The sequence below is a fragment of the Hippopotamus amphibius genome, chromosome 1 (genome assembly GCF_030028045.1).
Source record: "Hippopotamus amphibius kiboko isolate mHipAmp2 chromosome 1, mHipAmp2.hap2, whole genome shotgun sequence".
Taxonomy (NCBI): domain Eukaryota; kingdom Metazoa; phylum Chordata; class Mammalia; order Artiodactyla; family Hippopotamidae; genus Hippopotamus; species Hippopotamus amphibius.
The window spans coordinates 131,121,955-131,147,705 of record NC_080186.1 but is presented as its reverse complement, the minus strand read 5'-3'; the positions used below and the strand labels follow the sequence as shown (position 1 = coordinate 131,147,705).

General features: G+C 47.1%; 1 long non-coding RNA gene across 1 annotated transcript in view; it reads left to right on the top strand.

Moving 5' to 3' along the window:
- Positions 1-25,751, top strand: part of LOC130849756 (uncharacterized) — a 53,001-nt gene that overhangs the window by 6,000 nt on the left and 21,250 nt on the right. The window contains exon 2 of the long non-coding RNA XR_009052792.1: positions 2,687-2,775. This is a non-coding gene — a long non-coding RNA (uncharacterized LOC130849756). The remainder of the gene's footprint in view (positions 1-2,686; positions 2,776-25,751) is intronic.

The window sequence follows — 25,751 nt, the reverse complement described above, 5'->3', positions numbered from 1 at the left end:
TTCTGGAGGCTGGAAGCCTGAGATCAGGGTGCTAGCGTGGTTGGGTTCTTAGTGGAGGCCTGCTTCGTTGAATTAGGCATAAAGGGGGCGGGGGAGAGAGGTACAGAGAGAGACAGAGAGAGAGGGAAGCGCATCTCATATCTCCTACTCTTTTTATAAGGGCATTAATCCCATCATGGGGGTCCTGCCCTCATAACCTATCTAACCCTACTTACCTCCCAAAGACTCCACCTTCAAATAGCATCACATTGGGGGTTAGGCTTTCAACATATGAATTTTGGAAGGACACAAACATTCAGTATATAGCACTAACCCAGTCTGGCATTCATTCATTCAGTCAACTCTTGTGTGTGTCTCTGTGTTAGGCCCAGTGCTGCATATTGGACAGCAAGGAAGAGATAAACCCAGGCACTGCCTTTACGGCAGTCCTAGTCTAGAGGAGGAAATAATAATTTTTACAGCACTGTGTGGTTGGAATTATGATGGAGATGAGGGCAGGGTACCCTGGGAACTAAGAGAATGGTTGCCCTCAACCATTGACACCTCAGTGGTTGACACCTCATGAAAGGTGTCAAAGAAGAAAATTTTTACTTTTTATGTTCACTTAAAAAACAGGAACTGAAGAATGGTTCGGAGGCATTTAGAGGGTGGAAACAGGGAGAAAAAGCAACCCAGGCAGCTGGACCAACATACACAGAGGCCCAGAGGAGTGAGGGAGAGCAGGCAGGATGGAGAGCTGGGTGGTCTGGTGTGGCTGGGAAGGATGGTATTTGTGAAGGAGAGGACTCTCGGCTGAAGGTTGACTGGGGTTAGGGCCCGAGGGCCTGGTGTGTCTGTCTACTTCATCTGCAAGTAACAGAAACCCCAATGCAAAAGTCTTAATAAAGGCAAGTGCGTTACTCCCCATTCCAGAAAGTCCTGAGGATGTGAGGCTAGTGAGGGTGTAGCAGATGGATTGGAGGTGGAGACCTCTGAGGGGGGGAGCACATTGAGAAGTCAGGTGACCAATTGGAGATGCGAAGGTAGAGGTGATTTTGAGAAGCTTGTACGGGACAAACTGGCAAGATAACCAGCTTTTGCATTTGAGGGATAGGTGGGGAAAATGATGGAAGTTTAAGCCTCTCTCTCCACTTTTTTGTTTTTGGCCATGCCGCGTGGCTTGTGGGATCTTAGTTCCCCTTCTGGGATCCCTTAGTTCCAGGGATCGAACCTGTGCCCCCTGCATTGGAAGCACGGAGTCTTAACTACTGGGCCTCCAGGGAAGTCCCTAAGCCTCTCTTCTAAGAGTCCCCGCTTCACCTGCCCCCTGCTCCTCCCCTTCTTTTCCACCCCTCCCACCCCCATCTCAGTGAGTGCTATCATTACTTTTCTGGTCGCTCCAGCAAAAAACCCCAGGAGTCATCTTTGATATGAAAATGAGTCATTTTGTCTTTCCCTTGGCGTCTGTGTATGCAACTTTTATTGTTTCTGACTCCAGAATACCTGTTGATGCTGTTCACTTCCCTCCATTTCCACCATCCAAGCCTCAGTCGTCTCTGTCGTGTCCTGCCGTGGAGCTGACCATATGCTCTCTTGCGTCCACTGTCGCTCACCAATACTCTCTCCAATCCTCGTTCTCTGCACTATAGCCAGACTGATAAAGAACCAAACCAAAACAAAACAAAAACCAAGCAACCAACAAAAATAAACGCTAAACCCAAGCCTATCCCTCCATTCACAACTCCAGAGGCCTCCTTAGAGTCCAGTCCACACTCCTGACCACTGACTGGAAGGCCCTGTCAGATCTGGCCCTGCTGGTTTTGCAGACCTCAGGGAAGCCACTCCTTCCCTCGCTGCCTTCCAGCACCTTCCTTCTATACTACAAATAGGCCAAGCTCTTTACTGCCTTGGGGCCCTCATCATGTAGGCTGTTCCTGCACATCAGGGGCCTTGATCAATTATTACCTTGTTGATTTGTTTATTTCCATTGCTTGTTGTCTTACCTTTTCTCCCACCCAAAATGAATTATAAGGACCCTGAAGGAGAGGCTGGTGTCCGGCATGGTCAATGTCCAGTCCCCAGTACCCACTGCGGTCCCTGACTCACAGCAGATTACGTGTGTGTCGGGGATTGTTGGGTGATGACGTGCCCCCCGGTTCCATTAGCAGAACTAGGACTTCCAGAGGGGAAACCCAGTTTGGGGGAAACGTGGTGGATGGAAAGTGTTAGTGGTCCATCCAGGTGCGATATCTAGTGCACAGTTCAAAAGTGTCCTCCCCGTTCCTGTGGCATTTCATAGTTCAGCCAAGGCCCCGATTCCAGACGCTGTTATGCTGAAATTATTTCTAGGTTAAAAGTGCTTTCATATACATGGCCTCTTTAAACCTCTCTACAACCTTGGAAGAGAGTAGAATTATTATTTCCATTTGACAGATGAAAACCTCAAGCTCAGAGGTTCTTGTCCAAAGCACACACAGCTGGAAGGGTTCAAGTCCAGATTTGAATGTGGATATTCAAATTCCCGGATCTTTGTATTTGATTATTGTTCTGAAGTCAGTACCCACTTTTCCATCCCCACCAGTAAATAATGAGTATTATAGATCACATTGCAAAACACTTTCATTTTGAAGATGAACAAGGTGAACTTAGCTGGAGGGCCAGAGGAAACCATATATATATGATTTTGTTTTTGTTTTTTCTCCTTAAGCTCTTAAAAACCTTGAGAGAGGCAGAAGAACTAGGAAGAGAGAAAAGTAAAAGAAAGTCCTCAGAAGAAAGAAATGGACAGGCACCAAGGTAAGATTATAATCTAAAAGGAAGCCAAAGAATGTTTTTTAGACTCTTCTTGTTTTTTGGCTAGGCTACAAACAGAAAGAAGTGGGTAAGGAGATAAATCAGGCATACCAAACTAAAGCAAGAGGGCTGTTAATTGATGAGAAAAGAAAAGAGGCCCCCACCCCCCCATGGGGGGAAGGCAGAGGGAGGGAGGGGTGGACCAGAAAGGGATGCTCTGCGAGCAGCCTGGGTCCATCGTCATCCGCCACATGGAGGTCATTGCAGGCCGGCAGGCGCTGGGTGTTTAGGAGAGACAGAAAATAGGAAGGTGTTGGGCTCTTGATGTCAGTTACTGATGGCAGAGATGAAGTGGGGTAAGGAGAGCTAATCTATGGTGTGTGGAGGTGGGGGGACAGCTCCTGGGTAGTTAGGGATCTTGGTGCTGTGGCCTTCAAATCTGAGCCTTGATGCCAGTTAGCTGTGTGATGTCAGCCAGGTTACTTAGCCTCTCTGTGCTTCAGTCTGCTCAACATAAGTTCAAGGATAATACTATGTGCTTCATAAGGTTGTTGTAGGATTACCTGAGATAGCGTGTCAAATGCCTTGCTTGGTGCTTGGCCCCTGGCGTGCACTGGGTAGGCATTGTTTTCCGCAGTGATCAAAGCAGGCAGCGGTGGCTGTGGCCACTCTCTGACCCACATCTGCGTGTGAGTAAGAACCGTGACCTTCTGTTGCTTTGGACACAGTCAGATCCTCAGAAGACAGGAAACAGAGTTGGCGAGCTGCCCCCTCCTTGTACCTTGGTTGATGGTGAGATTGGGGTGGGTTTCATCTGGGGGCAGCTGTGTAGGTAGCAACTGGGTCCATTTTTATTTGCAGGTTGCTGTATGCCGTTACTTAGCACATTTGCTTTTTCAAAATGCTTTAATGGACTGCTATAGTAAAAAAGAGAAAAATCTTTCATTCGTTATGTGTGTGTCGTCCAAATGATATTTTTAAAGGTTTATTTTTGTGTGTTCATGATGTTCTTGAATAATGTTTCCATAAGTGTGGTCAAAGATAAACCACGCGGTGCACGAAATCTGGTCGTGCATATTTTAGAGTGTGACTGTCTTTTGACCAGCCCCGGGCCTCATTTCCCGAGTTCTGCGCTGACCATGTTTCCCTAGGAGGGCTTGCGTGAGCTGGCTTGCCGGCTGGGAAACCTTTGAACGCAGGCCAAGCTAGCAGTGGTGCCCTCGGCCAGTGTCACCCCTTCCCCTTTTCCTCCAACAGCTTGGCTCTCTGTCTGGACTCGTGGAGGCCAGACGCTTGTGTCTCAGTCATTTATTCAACAAATACGTGATGAACACCTTTGCTGTGCTGGGTGCTAAGCTGGGCTTTGTGGGGTATAGTGGTGCATAAGATGGGCTAGAGTGTCTAAGGGCCTATGTCAGTGAGGATGGTCTGGGAAGGCCTCCCTGAATAGGGATCATTTCTATGAAAACCTGAATGACATGGAAAAGCCCTCTGTATGAAGCCTGGGGAGGGCTACTTCCAGCCAGAAGCAGAGAAAGAGCAAAGGCCCTGAGGTTGAAATTAAGTTTGACACATTCAGAGAACTGAAAGATGGGTGGTGTGGCCAAGGTCTGGTGAGTGATGTGGAAAGTGGCAGTAGATGAGTAATTTGAGACCAATGCCAGGCCAAGGGCCTGCTATAAACAAAGTACCATAGACTGGGCGGCATAAACAAGAGACATTTATGCTCCCACAGTTCTGGAGGCTGGGCAGTCTGAGATCAGGGTGCCAGCCTGGCTGGGTCCTGCTGAGGGCTTTCTTCCTGGCTTGTAGATGGCCGTCTTCTTGCTGTGTTTTCACACGGTGGGGGGAGAGAGAGAAAGAGGGCAAGCTCTGTGGTCTTTTCTTATAAGGGCATTAATCCCGTCATGGGATGCTTCACCCTCATGACCTCATCTAACCTAATTATCTCTCAGAGGTCCCACCTCCAAATATGTTTACACCAGGGGTGAGGTTTGCCACATATGAGTTTTGGGAGATGTAAACATTCCGTCTGTACCAATGGACTTAGTGTTAGGTGTGATGGAACCCTTGAGTCCCGTGCAGTTATCTTGGAGAAGGAGGAGAGAGGGGTGTTATGGCAGCAAGAACACTTGGCCAAAGGCCGAGGAAGAGCACGGCTTGTTAGGGCTTATCTCCTTTTGTCTTACGTCTCTGCTTCTCTCAGCAGATCCACTTTCTCTGCATCTCTGGGCCACATGGCAGAAGATGGCCTCCCTTAACTGTAGAGCGTTGCATCTCTGCTGTCCAGAGATTAGCCCAGAGTGAGCTGGAATCTCTCTGTTGTAGTTCCAAATTCCAAATAGTTCCTGATTCCAGGGGAAGAATCTGATTGGCTCAGATCTCTGCTCTGATGCTTCGTGGTCAAGGGGGTGGGGCCGTGCGATGTGATCTCATGGATGGGTCCCCATCCTGGGACTCTGCGGATAGGGCTGGGGGAGCAGTTCCCTGAGATGGAACCTCACTGTAATTAGGGCACCAAGAGATACTAAAGGTGTCACCTCTCAAGATTTGGAGAGAAAAGCAGCAGCTGTAAATCTGCCTCTGTTCCCCACTCAGCTACACCCAGCTCTCTGGGTTCCTAGGTCAGCTTCGGACTGGGAAGGGAGATGGTTCTCCCCAGCCACTACAGAGAAGACAGCGTTAGAAGTTTGAGAGCCCGGAGAACCACACAGGGATGCAGAGAGTAGGCGGAGCCTGGCTAGAGGGTGCTGAGGTCCTCAGCGCCACCACAGAAAAGCCTTGCCACGTGGGCTCCGAGGGTGGCTGTCAGGATTACAGAGCCGCCCAGGATGTGACTCGCTGGTGTCTGCCCTTTTCTGAGGGCCGCAGGTGAAGACTTTCACTGCCATAAGGTCACCAGGGTGTGGAGCAACTCTTGGGATTCAGGTGATGAGGTTGGAACAGAAGGAACATTCCAGGCTCCTCAGAACTGACTGGGATCTCCATGACCCATCCTGGGTCCCACCCTGGAGTCACCCCAGCCAACCCTGGACTCCCTTTTCTGGTCCGCCCACTGCTCAGGTCTGCTTCTCTCTCTTACATGCTTTTGTTCCATTCTCTAGCAGTTTCCTCGAGTGTAGATCTGTTCTTTCCAATAAGTTAACAGAAAGCTTCCTGAAGTCAGGGGTGGCTGTGGGAGGTTGCCTTTTCTGTGTGATTTTCACAGCCCTGGACACGGCAAAGGCTCTTGGCAAATATCTGCGCGCTGAATTGAAAATGGTTTGTGAGTTTGACCTATTTTCAATTAGCCGAGGACCACAGTGGGTCTATGGGATGGGTCTGAATCCATGCAGTTAATGTCAGAATCACCAGTCATCAGTCATTTGCTTATTGTCTTTGTGGCTTTTGCCACAACTGCAATACCCAGGCAGTTACTATTTACTTTCTACTTTTCTTTAAAGTTGCTCACATTTTTCACTTAGACAATTTATCTTAGCAGGAAACTTTATTCCATGACCGTGCGGGAAAACCATTACTCCTTCCTGTAAATAGAAGGTGATTGTAAAAATAGGTGCACATCTCTTAAGTAGAAAGCACGTGTCCATTGCCCTGTGAATCATCTTGAGAGGTCCAATAATACACACGCCACACCTTGGGGAATTCTGATTTATATGACGGGGGAGGATGACTTCAGGAAGATGCCAACTGGCTCTGGACACACTTCTGGATCTTGGGCGACCTGCCATCCTGTGAACCGTGGGCATGGCAGCCAGGGGCTGCTACTTGCTGTGTGGACCTCACTGAGGAGGCAGCTTGGGTGACCAGCAAGAGGGCCCAAGGAAGGACTTGGGTGTCTTTCTTTTGTCTTTGGGGACTCCCTGCTCCTTGTGCTCCTGCCCTGTTCCAGGCTCCTTCTGCCAAAATAGAACTCACTCTTTTCCTTTCCCCATCAGCTGCTAGTCCTGAGAACAGTTATGGTGGAGGAGGTGAAGAGGGTGGAAGAAGAGATGAAAGACACGGGATGGGGGAGGAAGGGGAGGGGGAGGGGATGGAGAAGGAGGAGGGGAAGGATGGGGAGGCCTGTAGTGTGGGAAGCGGACTGGGCCTGTGGAACAAAGCTGGGCAGTGGGCTTGGAGGCAGAGAGAGCAAAATGGAGGGGAGGGGGCTGAGAGGTGCAGAGGGTTGATCATAATACTTTGCAGCAGGAAAATGGTTTTGGCTGAGAATGAGAAGACAGCACAGTGCATATTTGCCTCTGGAGCCTTGAACTGCTGGCTGGGTAGACAAGCACAAAAGCAACGTTTTGGTTCTTAACGTTGCAATGGGTAAGGCTTCTGTTGGATGAAAGATGTTACCAATAAGAGGTAAGGCACAATTGTAAAAGCAATAGGGTTATTTTTAGGGTAAATATTCTGGCTCTCATTCTCTCTGTGTTGGATGTTTGGACTTGGCTTAACTACCAGTTTAGATTGTGGCAGGTCAGGAGGCAAAGGACACAGCAGATCATCGATAAACCCTCAGGTTCCAAATCTGTTGTGTCCCACAGCACGGACGTAGAGACTCTAGAGCTGGCAGGGGTTTTGGGGTAAAGCATCTCCTCAGAGCCCCTCGGCTGAACTACTTCCAGCATCCCCGGCATCCCCAGCATCTGAACGTGAGTCTGGTGGGGGACTTTCCTGGCAGGTGACCCCCTAACTTGTCAGGGCCCCTCCAGCATTGTCCAGGCTGCTGACGCCTGAAGGTGCCGCCCTTGCCTTCTGGACCCCAGACCTCTGGCTCCTGTGCAGATGTTATTGTGGTTTGAGAAAAGTCTGCAAGGATGTGGGGAACCAGTGTGCCTGGCTGAGGACTGGAGGGGGCATTGCAAGCTCCTGGTGAGCATTCTTCTTCTACCTCTGGATCAGGATACTCAGAGGATGACCCAGGCCAGATGGGTAACCAGCCACCATATGTGTATGCTTGTGTTGGAGTTCCGAATTTATCTTCTCACTTTATTTCAGACAAGTCATTTAACCTCTCACGCCTAAGTAGACTGTCTAGGTTGAATCCCAGTTCTGCCTCTTGCTAGCTGTGTGACCTTGGGCAAGTTCTTAACCTCTCTGTTCCTCTATTTCTCTGTAAAATGGTGCTAATTGTTGTACCGCATCTCTTAGGGTTGTGATGATTAAGAGACTTGACGTGTTAGTGCACAGAGCTCCTAGAGTCGTGTCTGGTGGGCAGCAAGTACCATGTAGAAGTGTGAGCTATTGACATCGTCTGGGGCTGCTGCCTCTACCACCACCTTTTTTATAAGTAGTCTCTTATTTTTTTCGAGATACAGGTATACTTCTCTTCCCACCACCCCTTTCGTACTAGGCAGGTGTCTGAGGCAGTGTTGGTTGGTGCCCACATCCTGATACTACTGCCACGCTAATCTTCCATCTTTGGCTTGAGCCTGGGAATCCTGTATCCAGCTGTGTATCATCTAATTTGCATCTGCTCCCCCACCCTCCTTAACTCTGTCAAGTAACAAGGCTCTGTTCCCCGCAGTCCTCCTGCCCTCCCCCCGTGGCCACCTCCTTCACCTTTCTCCCAGTTTACAATTGTCTTTCTCCCTGTTACCTGCTCCTCCACTTTCAGTAATCCCACCCCACCTCCATCCTACTGGGTGTCCAGGTGTTAAGTAAACCTCCACTGAAGTCTAGTGCAATTCCACCCATCCTTTCCGGGGGTCTTCCGCTAGCCCCCTCAGGGCTGCAGGAGGGCTGACTCCCGGGAGAAATTCTCCTCTCTGCCTCAGCCCCCATCCTCGACCACATGGTCGGTGCCCTTGGCTGTAAACTCTTCTCTCAGGTTCCCTTGCACGTGGGAGAAGCCCTGAGGGCAGCTCAGGTTTCTTGCTGGGGTCACTCCTAGCCGCTTGGTCACTGTGTTGCTTCTGCCGTTTTGCAGGCCTTTCCTTACACCCTGGTCCTCACCATGGCCCTCCACTCCCTCTGTGGCCTGGCTGGCATCTGTTGATGGCCCGTCGACATCCTGGTTCCATCCCCTGGGTGTCTGGGCTCTTTGGAGCCACTTTCCGAGGCTCAACTCTCTAACCTGTTCTCTTTTCTGTCTCTCCCTGGGAGATGCTATTGGTCACCAGGCATCAGCACTGTCCGGTTTCTCTCTGTTGTGACCGTGACTTCTGCTCCGCGTGTGGCTGTGTGTCCCCGATGGTCTCAGCATGCATACCCTTGAGACATCGAGACCCAGCTTCCCAGCCTGCCCTCCAAACTGGCTGTTCCTTTTGATTCTGTCTGCTGCCCACGGGGACTGGGACGTCTTTTCCAGCTCAGTCCCTCAGCACTGTGTCGGCCCCTCCCAGCCCTCTGGGCAGCCTGCCTCTTGCGGCCGTTCATCCTTCCGCTCAGCTCCTCTCCCCTCACCAGCCTGGGATCCGGTCCTTCCCTTGGGTGGATTCATGCAGATTTCTCCCTGGTCTGTTCTTCCCGGTCTATCCTCAGGCTCCCTCCAGACTGCAGTGTTGCCTGTGTCATGGGAGACCTATCACGACGCCAGGGGCTGGGACATGGGCCCCAAACCTCTCAGCAAAGAGTTCAACGTCCCCGAGCTGACTCTTAAGCAGCAGTTCCTGCCCTGTGGCCCTGTTTTTAGCTCACGGCCTTCAGCTCTCCGACACACCATTCACTCCCAGGCCCAGCCCGCCTCCACAGCCCTCAGCCTGCCCCTTCTTTCTCCCTCCTCGGAGGCCTCCTGGGAGGTTAGTTTTATCAGTCAACTTGGCTAGGTCATGGTCCCAGCTGTCCCGAATTTAAGTACTGCTGCGAAGGTATTTTGTGGCTGTGGTTAGCATCTACAATCAGTTGACTCTAAGTAAAGAAGATTACCCTGGATGGTGTGGGTGGCCCCATCCAATCAACTGAGGTGTCCCAGAGAAGGAATTCTGCCTGCAGACTGCGGTATCGACGCCTCCCGTGTTTTCAGCCTAAGGTCTGTCCTTAGAATTCAGGCTCGTCAAACCCCATGATTGTGTGAGCCAGTTCCTTACAAGAAATCAAGCTGTATGTGTGTAAATATACATACACACACATACATGCATTTCCATACCTACAGATATGTATGTATATATTCCTGGTTCTGTTTCTCCGTGAACCCTAACTCGTAGACATCTTCTGACTTGGCCCAGACCTCACTTCCTGGAACCCTGTGCAGCCAGCCTCTGCAGGCTGTGCCTTTCAACGTATTCCGAGTGCCTTGACTCTGCCTCACTCCTTGAGTCTGCTCACATAGTGCCTGGTGGGGTTATGTAGCTTTAAGGTTGTACACCCACAATTCGGTTGCTTTTTTTTTTTTGGCTGCACCACATGGCTTGTGGGATCTCAGTTCCCAGACCAGGATTGAACCTGGCCCACAGCAGTGACAGCCTGGAATTTGAACCACTAGGCCACCAGGGAACTCCCCACACTTGGATTCTTGAGGAGAGGTATCCATTTTGTGCTTTTTTTCTTTTTTTAATTGAAGTATAGTTGACTTACAGTGTTGTGTTAGTTTCAGGTATACAGCAAAGTGACTCAGTCAGTCATACATATGTATCTATTTTTTTCAGATTCTTTTCCCTTATAGGTTAGTACAAAATATTGAGCATAGCTATACAGTAGGTTCTCGTTAGTTATCTATTTTATATATAGTAGTGTATATATGTTAATCCCAAGCTCCTAATCTATCCCTCCCTGCTCCCTCTGGTAACCATAAGTTTGTTTTCTATGTCTTTGGTCTATTTCTGTTTTGTTTACAAGTTCATTTATATTATTTTTGTTTTTTAGATTCTACATATAAGCAATATCATATGATATTTGTCTTTCTGTGTCTGGCTTACTTCACTTAGTGTGATAATCTCTAGGTCCATTTTGTGCTTCTTTGGCTCTTCCTCAGCTCCCAGAACTGGGCACATAGTAGGTGGTCACCAAGTGTTTGCTGGGTGAGTGCATGTGGGGGGATTGGGTGGTAAGTTGGGGATGGTGGTGACTCTAGGCTGATTACAAACACTTTCTTAGATTTTCGGTGGGGAGAATCGAGGGTATCTAACCTAAGGTCATTCTTCAAAGAGGTGGTTTATTCTTTTTGTGTTTGAGGCCTGAGGATCTAAAATACACCCAGACTGCATTTCTTTCCCTTGTTCTCTCTCTCCTTGCTCATCAGTGGTTTCCAGATCATAAGGTACTAGTTCAAATATAGCAGAGGAGCCCAAGACTCAAAACTCCTGAGCTTGCAGATGGTCATTTGGTTGGTGGTTACACCTCAGTCGTTGCTGTGCTTAGATCTGCATCTTGCTCATGGTTGAATATCATTTTGGATTTGCCTCCTAAGTGGCCATCCCTTGGGTATCTCCAAGGAGTACCAAGTGAAAACCACAGAAGTGCCATTTATATTTGGATAGCTAAGTAGACTGCAGGACCGGGGCATCCTCAGGACATGGAGCCCAGTCCCCACCATGCAGGCTGACTCCTTCTGTGTCCCTGGTGATGTGTCACCACATTCATTCAAGACATCCCTGCCTTGAGCTAGGGAGCTTTTCAGTTTTAACAAAAGCCAAGGCCTTCCTGGAATTTTCTTTTGAAGACCTAGTACATAACCCTGCTTTACCTCTGCTGGGACGTTTTGAAATTGACAACCCTCATGCTTTCTCTTTTAATGAGAAACACCACTCTTGTTGGTGGGCAAGGCAGAATTAATGAGCCCAAGGACGGCATGGCAAATGACTTGAAATGGCCCAAATTCCTTTAATTTTGTCGTTTTTATGGAAAGGTCAGATAATTGGGAAAAAAGGCCTTCGATGAAGAGTTATACTTAGGGTTTACAAAAAAGCACACTTTGTTGATAAAATATGAACTGTTTGAAAGATTTATAAGAGTCGAAAATCCTGCATAGCCCTTCAGAATTTGAAGCAGCAGGAAACCACTGTGATATTTTTAAAGCAAGTATTTATAAAAGTAATTGGGTTCTCTTGATGTGGAATAAGGAGGGAAAAAAAACCGGTAAGGAAGCTATATTGGACTTGACATAAAAGCGAGGTATGTAATTTGGGAGCAGAACGAAGGGCGAGGGATGCGTACACACAGTACCTGTGGGCCTCTCTCGCTCTGAAGCGCTGGAGGCAGGGACAGCACGGCGCTGGGAGGGAGGAGGGCTCTTTGGGGCCTGCGGGCAGTGCCCAGGTATTGCAGCTAATTTCTGAAACCCCAGTTTAAAACTCCGAGGCCCTCTAAAACTGATTACATGCAAACAGGACAGAAAACACATGTTTCTGAGAACATTTGGGTTAAAATTAAAAATGTGGTAGAGACCGTGCCAATAATTTACTCGAGAATATCCGAACCAGATGCTGCTAGCCCGTAATTCCGAGTAATTTGCCAAAATTATGTATCACTTTAATCCTAGAGATGAAGTTAAAATATGCATGGGTTTTGTGTTTTTTTAAATTTGTGATGCAAAAAAAAAATCTGATGTGATTTCAGCTAATACTGGATGGAGGACAAAGAAATGGGCAGGATGTCTGTTAACTACTGTTCGAACCCGTAGTGGAGCAAAAATGTCGTCAGAAACAGGTCTTCGAAAAGTGCAAGACCCTAGGAAGTTAGGCAGACTTTTTTGCGTAGGACGTTAATTCATGGACAGCCTTGCATTAAGACAGTGTTTCTACTGGTCATAGAGTTCTAATTCCTGAGCGGCTCCCACGCGTGGACGGACATTATGGGATGCCAAACATGTGGGTGAAAATGAAAAAAAGACTTTAATCAACTACATTTCTGTTCTCTATAAGGCCAAATAATCAAATAGTGGGACTAGCTGGTCAGCAGCCTTTTTTTTTTTTTTTGCTCTTATTTAGATGTTTAGCATCTAATTGGATAGAGGCAATTTAGCGTAGGGGGTGAGCATGCAGGCTCTGAAGCCAGACTTCTTGGGTTCAAATCCTGGCTTTGCCACATATGAGCTGTGAGGTAGTTACTTAAGTTCTCTGTTTAGTTTTCTCATCTGTAAAATGGGCGTAATAACAGCATCTACCTTGTAGAATTGTTCTGAGGGTTAGATGAGTTAGTACTTGGTGTAGTACTTAGTATAATACCTGAACACGGAAAAGCCCTCAGTAAACGTTATTCATCTTCACTCTTTATAGTATTTGAGACCTAGGGGAGGGGGTCCTTGCATTTATGCCTTTTGTGCTTTTAACAAAGGAAAAGTGTAACTTGGAGGGGGAGAGGTTTTTTAGAAATCGTAAAATATACATTTACCATTTTCACTGTTTTTAAGTGTGCAGTTCAGTGGCATTAAGGACATTCACATTGTTGTATAGTCATCAATATCCATCTACAGAAGACAATTTTTTTATTATGATAACACTGTCTGAAATCCACAGCCGCCTGTCCACACCTCGGTTTGGTCCTCATCCTCTGTCTCCTGAACTGTGACAGTGACCTGGTAGCAGGCTTCCTGCTCCCTCTAGACCAGTCCTTGTAAGATGCAAATCTGATCTCCGTTCGTCCTTTAGGGTCTTTCCACAGCCCCTCACCCCCACCCCTTGTACCATTCCTACATGATAAAGTCTGGCCTCACTAGCATGGCATTTAAGACATTTATTTTATTTATGTATTTTGGCCCCACTGCAGGCAGGTGGGATCTCAGTTCTCCCACTAGGGATAGATTCCGTGCCCCCTGCAGTGCAAGCGTGGAGTCTTAACCACTGGACCACCCGGGGAAGTCCCGAGGCACTGAAAACGTCGTGCCCGATGGCCCAGTACTTGGTACACAGGCTCCAAGAAGTGTTTGGAGGTTTCTGAACACGTGCTACCTATTCAGATAGGGAGAGGAAGGGAGGGGTTCAGGAGTCATGCCCACTTCATGGATGAGAAGTGGCATGGGTTTCAGCCTGGGATGGCGCCCCACTTACGACTGGGTGCTGTTCGGGGTCTGTCTCCCTGTGCACCATTTGAGGGGCTCCAGGAACCAGGCAGCCTTCTCTGCTTCCAGACTCCGCTTGGGGTTGGTCCGTGCATGTGAAATGGTGCCGCCAGTGAGTCGGGTCTAATGAGATCAGGATTCCAGTCCTGCCTCTGCCTCTCATTTGTGGGGGGACATGATCGTTCTTCTCTCATCTCTAAAGTGAGGTGGGGCCTCGTTGGTCTCTGCGGGAGTGGGTGAGGCCTGGGAGGGTGCAGGGTGCTGGCTTCCCTCTGAAGGGTGGAGAGACACGGTCAGGGGGAGAAGGAGGGACCTCCTTATTGTTCACTTTGCCTGGCTCTCAGCACCTGCTTGCATTCAGAAAATGTGCAGCCCAGGGCCCGGTCAAGAGCAGACCCCAGGTAGGCGTCTGTGGATTGAAAGAATGATTTCGGCCATCAGTGATACTTTTGGTGATCCCTCACTCGTGAACAGAATTCTCTTTCCTTCGGGTCTAGTGATCCGTGCCCCGCCATCTCCCTCTGCATTAGCTAGTATGCCTTGTATTAGCTATCCTCTGGCCTGTTCTTATTCCACAGTTCACCTTGGGGAATTGATACCTTTTTTTCTGGATGCTTCTGGATGCTTCAAGAAATAACCTCAGTGCTCACTAGGCTCCTTTCCTGCAATTTGCTGTTTCTTACCCTTGCCGCATTGCTTTGGAAATGATCCCAGAGCTCTCTGGCTTTACAAATGGGACAGGGATCTCCCTGGAGGGGTGCAATTTCTATACAGCTGCCCCCAGCCCCAAATCTCTGGAGAGGCTGCTCTTTAGGGCATCTCTCCTTTTGACCTGTTTTCTGGTGGAGTCTCACATGAAGGTGGAGTCTTGTGCGAGCTGCCCCTGGGGGAAGGCTCTGCTAATTGTCTTGAGTGGAGGAAAGGTTGCAAAACTGCTTTTTTTTTTTTAGTACTTGCAGTATGCTCTGAGGGTATTGACAGTGTTAGGCTTAGGCAAGGAAGATCCCTGCCTGCTAAGAAGTTTCCATCAAGTCTCCCTTTTCTGCTATTTTCCTGGTTTCAAGAAAGGCTCAAAAAACCTCCCCCCGCTTTGGGGCAAGAATGGTCCCATCTGTAGGACACACTTGAGAGTGTGAGGTCATTGTCACAGCCAGAAGAGCCCAGGAATGGGTGGGTTAAATTGTCCACCCCATCCGAAGGAGGGGTGGGGGAGGTGACCTCCCTCTTGGTGCGCAGGCGCCAGGCCCCTCGGCGCTGCCTGTGCTGCGCTTGACAGTGCTGGCCATTGACACTCTGTGCATCTGCAGGGAGAGTGGACTAAGGATGCTTTTTTCTTCTTTCAAATCTGAGGAGTGTGTGAAAGGGGAGAGTGTCAGGCCAGAAAGGAGTGGCCACCAACTGTGCCCCTGGCACTCCCACCGGCCTGTCCTGGCTACTCCCTGGCCACAGCCCCGCTTGCTGTCAGTTTGTCAACAACTTGGACTGAGGTGCTCTGTCCGCGGGGCTCTGTGGGCTCAGGGGAGGCAGGGGAGGAGGCATTTGCTGCCTCTTGGAGCAAGGGGTGGAGGGTCGGCTCCCGGGAGGCTGTTTATTTCTGATGAATTTTGCTGGCAGTTAGACCTGGTTGCCGCTGGCAAAACACAAGTGCGTTGGTGATGGTCTGGTGCTCACACGTGCACACTTGCACACACCCTCACCTGTGCAGACACATCCGTGCACTGCACCTCCACGTGCACACACTCACGGCATGTGTGTGTCCCCCCCCACCTGCACATACCATCCATGCACCAGCGTGAGCACACACTCACACACGCGTGGCCACACACTTACCTCGCAGCTCCTTTATTAAGCAGGAGAACATACACATCAAACAACACCTTATTTATAGAAGCAATGAACCTAGCAGAAATTAATACGATACATGCCAACCCCAAATCTCATACTTTTCTCTATACTCTTTTAACTATTAATACTTCATCTTTCTCCTTCTCTCTTTCTCATTGTGCTTTAAGATGAGAGGCCGCTGCTTCTCACTCTTACTTTGGCTTTGAAAGCTGCCCTTGAGCCTTATTTTCAGCTCTGACCAGAGTGAAAGCTCCCACTCTGCCTTTTCTGGGTGTGGTGGTGTTTCATACCATCTGGAATCAGGCTGCCTGGGTCTGTAGGGCAACTCTGACACTTCATTGGCTGTGTGAACTGGAGCAAGTCACCTAACTCTTTGTGCCTCAGTTTCCTTGTCTGTAAAATGGGGATAATAGCACCACCTTTTGGGGGTGTTTTGAGAATTAAGTAAACACTGAGCCCAGCATCTGGTACATAGATGTATCTGATAAATACTAATAGTGATTAGTTTCCTCCTGCCCCTGACTAGTCTTTGGAGAGGCTCTTGGCTGTCTTGGGCTCTTGTACTCCAGCACCCAGGTGTTTGTGCTTTGGGGAGCAAACCGTCTTTCTCTTCCATGTGAGCTAGAAAAGAAGGAGCGAGCATGATTAGACATTCTTCATGGTTCCTTTCTCCAGTTTGTAGGCTTCTGTCTAACTGACTGTCTCTTTTCACCTTTTTGAGCTATAGTTGGGATTATTCCTAATTTGCATCACATGATTCCTTAGCAACCCTCACTAATATAGGATTAGGTACCAAAATACGTTTGGTTAGAATTTTAAACATCTTAATTCATTGTAGACCTTTAAAAAATATTTACTTTGATTTTTTTCCTACCTTAGTTCAAAGGTAGTGCAAATTCATCATAAAACATTTAGAGTATCCAGATAATCAGAACAAAAAGCACCCTGCTGTCAGCATCTTGGTGTCCACCCCTCCAGTTTTAAACATGCGTATGCATAGATATTTGTGCCAAATGGGAATTGTTGTGCCATTCTTTTTGTAAACAGCCCCTACCTCCATTTCACGATGTCCGTCTAGCCATAATGTTTTAAAATGAATTTCTTTAACTTTCTAAATTTATTTTTTATTGACATATAGTTGATTTACAATGTTGTGTTAAGTTCTGCTGTACATCAAAGTGATTCAGTTATACGGATGTAAACATTCTTTTTTAAAAAATATTCTTTTCCATTATGATGTATCACAGGGTATTGAATATAGTTCCCGGTGCTATACGGTAGGACGCATTATCCATTCTATATATGATAGTTTGTATTTGCTAACCGCAAACTGCCTCTCCATCCGTCTGCCACTTTAAATTGATTTTTTTTAAAAAGTTAATATTTCAAATCAGATGAAACGTGGCTTCTCCAGCAAAAATGCAGTACCTGTGTACACTCTCAGTGGAGCGGAGGTGGCTGTGTGGTGGCAGTGGCCTGGACTGGCTGCACCTAGGGGTGGCCCAGCTGTGCACTCCTGTGGGAAGGACAGGGAGGATGCAGTTAGAATGCGGGTGGGGAGAGCATCTCCCTATCCTGACTTTTCTCTTGCAACCAGAGATGGCTTTCAGCCCAGGTGCGAGTGGATGGATGGACAGCCTGCTGCCATTGGCATTTGCCGACACCAGGGCAGCTACAGGGAAACATGAACCCCTTGGGACCTGGCCATGGGGCAGAGGGATGCAGGGCTCGCCTCCCAGGGGAGCAGGCAGTGGTTCACACAGACGCTGGAGCCAAGCTGTCTGCGTTCAAGTCCCACCACTGCTGCTTGTTAGCTTTGTGATGTTGGGTGGATCTTTCTTCGTGCCGTGGTGTCCTCATCTGCGAAGTGAAGATTATGTGTGTGTCTACCGCATAATGTTGTCGTGTGGATTAAGTTCATATGCACAGACAAAACACTTAGAACAGTGTCTGGTCTATGATAAGCACAGCGTGAACTTTGCCTGCAGGTATTACTGTTTTAGGGCAGTGGCTCTAAAATACCACTGGTGGCTCTGTCCCACCCAGATCCGTGCAGACTTGTCATCGTCGTGGGCCCCAGGCAGAAGGGCCTTTTTTCCCTCCCCCGGATGATCCCAACGTGCAGCTGAAGCTGAGAACCATATAGTGGAGAGGGAGCTGGCTCCCCAGCCCTGTCTATTTGTTTATTTATTTATTATAAATGCACGAGGGGGCTTTCTCTAGTTGTGGCGAGCGGGGGCTGCTCTTCATTGCGGTGCACGGGCTTCTCATTGCCGTGGCTTCTATCGTTGTGGAGCATGGGCTCTAGGCGCCAGGGCTTACAGTAGTTGTGGCACCCAGGCTCAGTAGTTGTGGCTCGCAGGCTCTAGAGTGCAGGCTCAGTAGTTGTGGCACATGGGCTTACTTGCTCCATGGCATATGGGATCTTCCTGGAGCAGGGATCGAACCCCCGTGTCCCCTGCATTGGCAGGTAGATTCTTAACCACTGTGCCACCAGGGAAGGCCCCGCCCAACCTAGTCTCTGATTGACAACAGCACTTCATTGTTCAGGAGGGCAGGTGGCAGTACTTGGGAGCTGCCTGTTGTTAAGGTAGTTGGACAAGGAGGCCAATAGGCTGGGTGTCCCTAGGGACTTTGGCAGCCTGCATAAGGAAATCCAAGCTTAAGACAGAGTCAGCGCACCTGAATCTAAGAAAACAAAACTCAAGAACAACTAATTATAAACAGCCAGCTAGATTTACTTGAATCTGAGAAAATGAAACTGAAGAACAATTATCTTAGCTAAATAACTAGATTTTCCCAATTACGATAACTGTTTAAGCTACAGGCAATTAACTGATTTGCTTTACTTTGCTTCTCTCTCCACCCTAGCCCCTGCCTTCCTTGCTTATATAAAGTCTTCAAAATTTCACGTGCCTCAGTTTACCTTTTTCATTCTGCAGACGTGAGTATTTACCCTGGCAGCCCCTGGCTACACTGTGCAGTGGTCCCCAAGTCTACCCCCTAAGGAACTTGGAGAAGAGATTCTTGGATTTGATTCTTGAACTTGGAGATTCCTGGAGATTCTTATTCAGAGAGTCTGCCACAGGGCTGAGGAATCTAGATTTTGAACAGCTCCTAGGATAATGGCTGGACTAGCCACGGCCGTTACAGATCCTCCACTTCTTCGAGTCTCAGTTTCCTCAGCTGTAAAATGGGGATAACAATACACCTTGCAAGGTTGCTGTGAGGATTAGAGGCGTGAGGTCCTGCCTTTATTTAGACCTGCTGGGGCTGCACAGCTGACAGGGTGATGGGGGAGAGTAGTGGCAAGCAGCCGAGTAGGCCTCACACCTGCATCCTCAGGCTGGCTGTGCCCCCAGGCCAAGCTGGACAGGGCCGGGATTCACACGCAGGTGCGGCTGGTGCTTGACCCACAACCTCCGCTCCCAGTGGGACTAGGTGCCTCTTTCTGAGCCCCCAAGGCTCCTGTTCTCCTGTGCGGGGAATGGATCTCTGTCTTGTTAGATTGGTATGGCAGCTGTAACAAACAACCGTAAGTGTAGCGGGGTAAAACAGCACCACTTCATCATCTTACTTGTGTTGGTTCTAAATCCAGTATGGGTTTCACTGGGCTATGATCAAGGTGTCAGCACAGCTGTGTTCCCTATGGAGGCTCTAAAGGGGAAATGAATTTCCTTACCTTTTCCAGCTTAGAGAGGCTGCCTTTCTCCATCTTTAAAGCTAGCAAGGGCAGGTCGAGTCCTTCCTCCGAGAGCATCACTTTGATCTCCTCTTCCGCCTCCCTCTTCCACTTCTGAGGATGCTGGGGATTCCATTGGAGCCTGCTGGATAATCCAGGATAATCTCTTCCTTTTAAGGTCAGCTGATGAGCAACCTTCATTCCCCTTTGCCGTGGAAAGTAACATATTCACAGCTTCTGGGGATTCGGATGTGGACATCTTTGGGGGCCGTGTTGATTCCCACCATTTCTATTGTCTTGAATAATATTTTATAGTTTATTTTTTAATTAAAAAATTTTTTATTGGAGTATGATTGACTTACAGTGTTGTGTCAGTACAGCAAAGTGAATCAGTTATACATATACATATATCCACTCTTTTTTGGATTCTTTTCTCTGGTCATTGCATAATATTGGTTAGAATTCCCTGCGCTATACAGTAAGTCCTTATTAGTTATCTGTTTCATATATAGTAGTGTGTGTATGTCAATCCCAATCTCCCAATTTATCCCTACCCCCCTTTCCCCCTGGTAACCATATGTTTGTTTTCTACATCTGTGACTCTATTTTTCTGTTTTGTAGGTAGGTTCATTTGTACCATTTTTTTAAGATTCTGCATATGTGATATCAGATGGTATTTGTCCTTCACTGTCTGACTTACTTCACTCAGTATAACAATCTCTAGGTTCATCTGTGTTGCTGCAGATGGCATTTTGTTCTTTTTTATGGCTGAGTAATAGTCCATTGTATGTATGTACCACATCTTCTTTACCCATTCATCTGTTGATGGACATTTAGGCTGTTCCCATGACCTGGCTATTGTAAATAGTGCTGCAATGAACATTGGGGTGCATGTGTCTTTCTAAATTATGGTTTTCTCTGAACATATGCCCAGCAGTGGGATTGCTGAATCATATGACAACTCTATTTTTAGTTTTTTAAGGAACCTTCATACTGTTCTTCATAATGGTTGTACCAATTTACACTTCCACCAATAGTGCAAGAGGGTTCCCTTTTCTCCACACCCTCTCCAATATTTATTGTTTGTCGATTTTTTGATGATGGCCATTCTGACTGGTGTGAGGTGATACCTCATTGTACTTTTGATATGCATTTTTCTAATAATCAGTGATGTTGAGCATCTTTTCATGTTTGACCTATATTTTAGATTGTTTTCTGTTATTGATTTCAGGTGGAGTACTTATAGATGTAAACTCCCTGTCCAGATGTAAACTCCCCAAAGACTGAAATTGTCTTGTTCTTACCTGAATTGCCTACGACTTGATCTTCATACTTGGGCTCCTGGTATCCCTGGGGGTATGGGAGAACTTTGCAAGTGGATGTGGGCAAAGGTAGTTCCAAAGGAATCCACTTGTGTCCTTTGCTTAAACATGTCTGCCTGAGCATGTACCTGCTGTGGAGGCCACTTCTCCTTTGCTCCTACTCTTTGCAAATGCTTTTCTCTCACTTTCTCAAAGAAAGACTCAGTCCTCCCCCTAAAGTGCCAAACAGTGACATTCAAAACACTGATGTCTGTGAAAGCCTCATATTGATTGACTTGTATTTTCAACAATTTGTATGTGTATATTTAATACATATACACCAACATTTGTAATATATCTACAATGCTTTGACCAAATGTGTAGAAATAATAATTGCAGTGATAGCTCAAGCCAAAGGAAAAATTGTTAACATTCAGGGCCTCATGGTTGCAGAAATCAAAAATTACAATTTCAACTTGTATGTATTTTCCTGCATAAAACTATGACACGATGATTAAAAAAGAACTTTCTAGCATGAAAAAAATTATAGTACAATAAAATTCTGTGAGAAAAGTAAATATTTCAAGGAGGAAAAAGGAAAAATGTAAACTTTTCTGATTCATAAAGAAGAGTTTGTTCATATATTTTTTAAAATAGCTGATGGTGGGTATCAAATTGCTATGACATTTGGATTCCATTGGAAACATTTAAAAGAGTGATGTAACAGTTTTATATTTTTTAAAATGTCAATATTTACAATACAGTGGGAATTGCAGGGTTTGTACTATTTAAATTTATGATGAAAATGCGCAGGGGCCTACATAGGGTATCAAAACTCTTTTAGAAGTAATATGAGCTTCAAAGTTTAAAGACCATCTGCCCCCGACACCTTACACCTAGTGGATGCTTAAAAATTTTTGTATTTGAAGAGGGATTTAAGTAAAGTTTGGAAAACATTAGAAGGAATATACTTGAAGTGGTCATAGACGCTTAAAATGAGAACGTTTTCACGAATAAGATTCTCTGATGGGTGGCTTGGATGTGCACCTCCTGACAGCTGGTGAACATATTTGGGGTCTCTGTGTGTTTCGTTTTCCCGATAACAACTGCTTCTTCCACCTGTGCTGCAGTTCAGTTCACTTCTGACACTACCCGGAGTTAGCACAGACCCCGTGGGTTAAGGGTTCAGTCCCACGAGACTGCCCCCCACTTCAGATGCCAGTTGCTGCCCCAGGCTACCTGCACTCTGCCTGGCCAGCTACAGGCTGGGGCTTTCCATGACCCCTAGCCCCACTCAGGTTGCGTAATTTGCTAGAATGACTCAAAATTCAGGAAAGTGCTGTACTTACAATGATAGTTTTAATATGAAGGATACAACTCAAGAACGGCCAAATGGAAGAGATGCATGGGATGAAGTTGTGGGGAGACAGAGCTTCTGTGCCTTCTCTTGGGGGCCAACCTCCTATCACGTTAGTGGATTTACCAACCTGAAAGCTCCCTGAGGCTCGTGTTTCAGAATTTTTATCAAAGTTTCATTACATAGGCACAGTTGATTAAATCCTTGGCCATTGTTGACTGGGCTTGATCTCTAGTCCCCCTCCTCTCTCTTGAGGTCCTGGCTGTGCAGCGTGGGGTGGGGCTGAAATTTCCAACCCTCTACTCCTGTGGTCGGTTTCTCTGGCATCCAGCTGCCATCCTGAAGCTATCTAGTGGGTCTGCCAAAGGTCACCTCATTAGCATAGTTTCAGGTGTGGTCAAAGGAAGTCATTATGAATAACAAAAGGCATTCCCATCACTCAGAAAATTACAAGGGTTTTAGGAGCTCTGCGCCAGCCACCCAAGACAAAGACCAAATACTGTATATATAATTTTATTATACCACACTGGCATTCTAAGAAATCAGGAATCTTCTTTCTCAGACTGGGAAATTGGAGGGTTGGCTTAAGGGAGCAGGGGCATATGTGACCTTATGGCCTTTGCCAAGTCTCAGAGGAAAAGTACTTGGGAAGGCTCTCATTAGAGATTTTAGTTGCTCATTTAACCAACCAACCAACCAACCAACCAACCAACCAACCAACCAGCCACCCCACCAACTTCACAGTGTGCTAGGTCCAAGGAGCCTAGGAGCCAGGAGGTGGAGGGGAGGCAGGAAGTACAAAGTTGAACTAAGCACAGGCCCTTCCCGGAAGGAGCCTGCAGTCCATGGTGAAGTACACAGCCTCTTGGCCTTTCTAAGCTTTTCCTGGAGATCGTCTCTCTTTGCTGTCCTCTGCTATCCTTTTAGGATTGTGTTTCACCCGTAGAACATGCTTCTGGGAGAAGGGGATTTTACTGTTCCACACTGCCTGCCTTGGGGAGCAGGATGTCCAGTGTGGCAGCTGCTCCTCCCCCTTCCCCTACACATCCCCCTGGATGACCCCTGGACCCTCCCTTACCTATGCTCCAGGCCACCTTGGTCTGTTGATTCCTCCTTAGCAGGGACAAGTCCATTTTTAGGAGTGATGAGTGGATGGAAAAATGTCACCAATCATTCATGACAGATGTTGCCAAAGCTTAATTAAGACCAGACAGTTTCAGCTCAGGAACTTTATAGATGATGTGGGAAGAATGCTTGATCACAGAGCAAGGATCCAGGGTCTCAGGCAAGCTCCTGTTATCAATGTGTCTCCTTGTGCAAAGAGGTCAGCTCTACAAAGTAGGGGATGCAAAATGTACAAGATGTAGTTTCTGTCCTCATGGAAATTACAATTAAGAATGTAAAAATTTGTGTGTGAAAAGAAAGAAGGTATTAAATCATATTTATACTTTTACTGCCAATACCTCCTCAGAGGGGGTGGGGGGTGGGGATTGGATTTTGGAGTCTGTCCCTGGCTGCTGGGGTTGTGCCTCCTCTCTCTGCTAAGGGAGGCTGTGGGTCTGTCTGCTGAGTTTAGGAGGTGAATAAGTCAAGAACCTTAGGCTAGGATTTTGGGACAGATTTTGATAGGGAATTAGTCAAGACTGGGCATGAGGAGGGAGATTGCTGAGGAAGCAGTGGGTTAGAAGAGATAAGAGATGTGAGGAGAGAAATGGGAAAAGAGGGTTTAAGTGTTGATATGGATTAAGAATTAGATCCCCTTCGATGTTCTAGAAGAGATGCCAGTAAAGCTTGGAATTCTAATTATTCTATTATCTATTTTTGATCTCTAAACTGCACTTCCTAAATAGGATATCAAAGACACTGGACCACATGATACCCTAGTTTGTATTTGGGTTATGTGCATTTTTAAATTAAATGAGTTCATGCATCTAGTGGTATAAATGATAAAATACTATGCATTTGTTATTGCTAAGACTCCAATAAAAATAACTCCCAATTTATTTATTCATTTATAATAACTTTATTTATTTATTTATTTATTTATTTATTGGCTGCATTGGGTCTTCATTGCTGTGCACACAATGGTCTAGTTGCAGTGAGTGGGGGCTACTCTTTGTTGTGGTGCGCAGGCTTCTTATTGTGGTGGCTTCTCTTGTTGCAGAGCACGAGCTGTAGGTGCACAGGCTTCAGTAGTTGTATGATGTGGGTTCAATAGTTGTGGCTTGCAGGCTCTAGAGCACAGGCTCAGGAGTTGTGGCGCATGGGCTTAGTTGCTCTGCTGCATGTGGGATCTTCCCGGCCCAGGGACTGAACCTGTGTCCCCTGCATTGGCAGGCGGATTCTTAATCACTGCACCACTAGGGAAGCCCCATAACTCCCAATTTAAACTGAGGCCAGCTACACTATTTGAAAATATCTTCAAGATGAAATGTAAATTTAATCACACTATTCTTGTGCTTAAAGCTCTTCCTTGCACTTGAAGTGACTCTCCCTTGCACTTGAAGTAAAATTCCATCTCCTTACTGTGGCTTCAGGCTAGGCCTCTGCCCACCCCTCCCAGGACATCTCAGGCCATTTTAGTTACTCTGCTCTGGCCCCACTGGTCTGCTTTCGGTTTCTGGAGGGCTGTAAACTCAGCAGCTTTTGGGGCCTTTGCATAGATTGTGACCTCAGTCAGCAATGCCTTTCTTCTTATGCCCATGCATGGTATGGGGATATCATATTCTCCTCCACTTTGCATGATTTGTTTTTCCTCATCCTTCAAGTCTTCTCTTAAATCTTACTTCCTTCAAGGCCTTCTCTGACCACCGTCACCCCCCCCGCCATGCCTCTGATCTAAAATAAGTTATCTCATTATTATTTCTTATGGTGTAGTGGATTGAATGGTGACTCCCAAGTTCCAGGTTCCATAGGCCCCCTGGAACCTGTGAATGTGACCTTTTTTTGATAAAGGGTCTTTGCAGTTGTAATTAAGTGAAGGATTGCAAAATAAGATCATCCTGGTCTATCTGGGTGGGCCCTGAGTCCAACAACAAATGTTAAGAGACACACAGAGGAGAAACACATGGGAAGAAGAGGAGATGGCCACCTGAAGATGGAGGCATATACTGGAGTGATGCAGCCATAAACCAAGGAGCACCTGGGACCACCACGAGATAAAAGAGGCAAGGAATGATTCTCCCCTAGAGTCTTTGGAGGGAGCGTGGCCCTGCCCACACCTTAATTTTAGACATCTAGCCTCCATAACTGTGGGAGAATACATTTCCATTGTTTTCAGCCACCCAGTGTGTGGTACTTTGTTATAGCAGCCGCAGGGAACTCATACACACAGCATTCTGTTCTTTTCCATCATATTGTTTTTGATGAGTTACTTTCACGTCATGAACATGGTGAGCTATTTATTATCTACTTCCAACTCCTCCTCAACATCACTCATCACTGTCACATTCAGATCTTTTCCATTTCCTGCTCTATCTGCAGTGCCTGGCACACAGCAGATGCCGGATAGATATTTCTTGGATGAATGAAAATAAAGAGCACGTCTCCTTTTTTAGAATCACTAAAGAAAGCACCACCTTCTGGAGAGCCTTGGACTTGTTGAGGTTGGAAAGCCTGCTTCTTGAGAGCTTGACATCACCTGAAGATGTCAGGTGACAAAGAGCTGCTGCTCTTTGTAAGGGTTATAACCATTCCCTCTGAAGCTGAGCCCACGCTTTTAATTCTCCTTGCTAATCCTTTCTTTATGGAAAGGGGAGGCACTTAGCTTCCCATTGTCTTTGTCTGAATGACCCCAGATACCAGTGGGGTTGGGGGCAGCCTAACTCAGAACCTGGAGATAAATGCAGAAGGCCCAGGCACATCAGGTTTCAG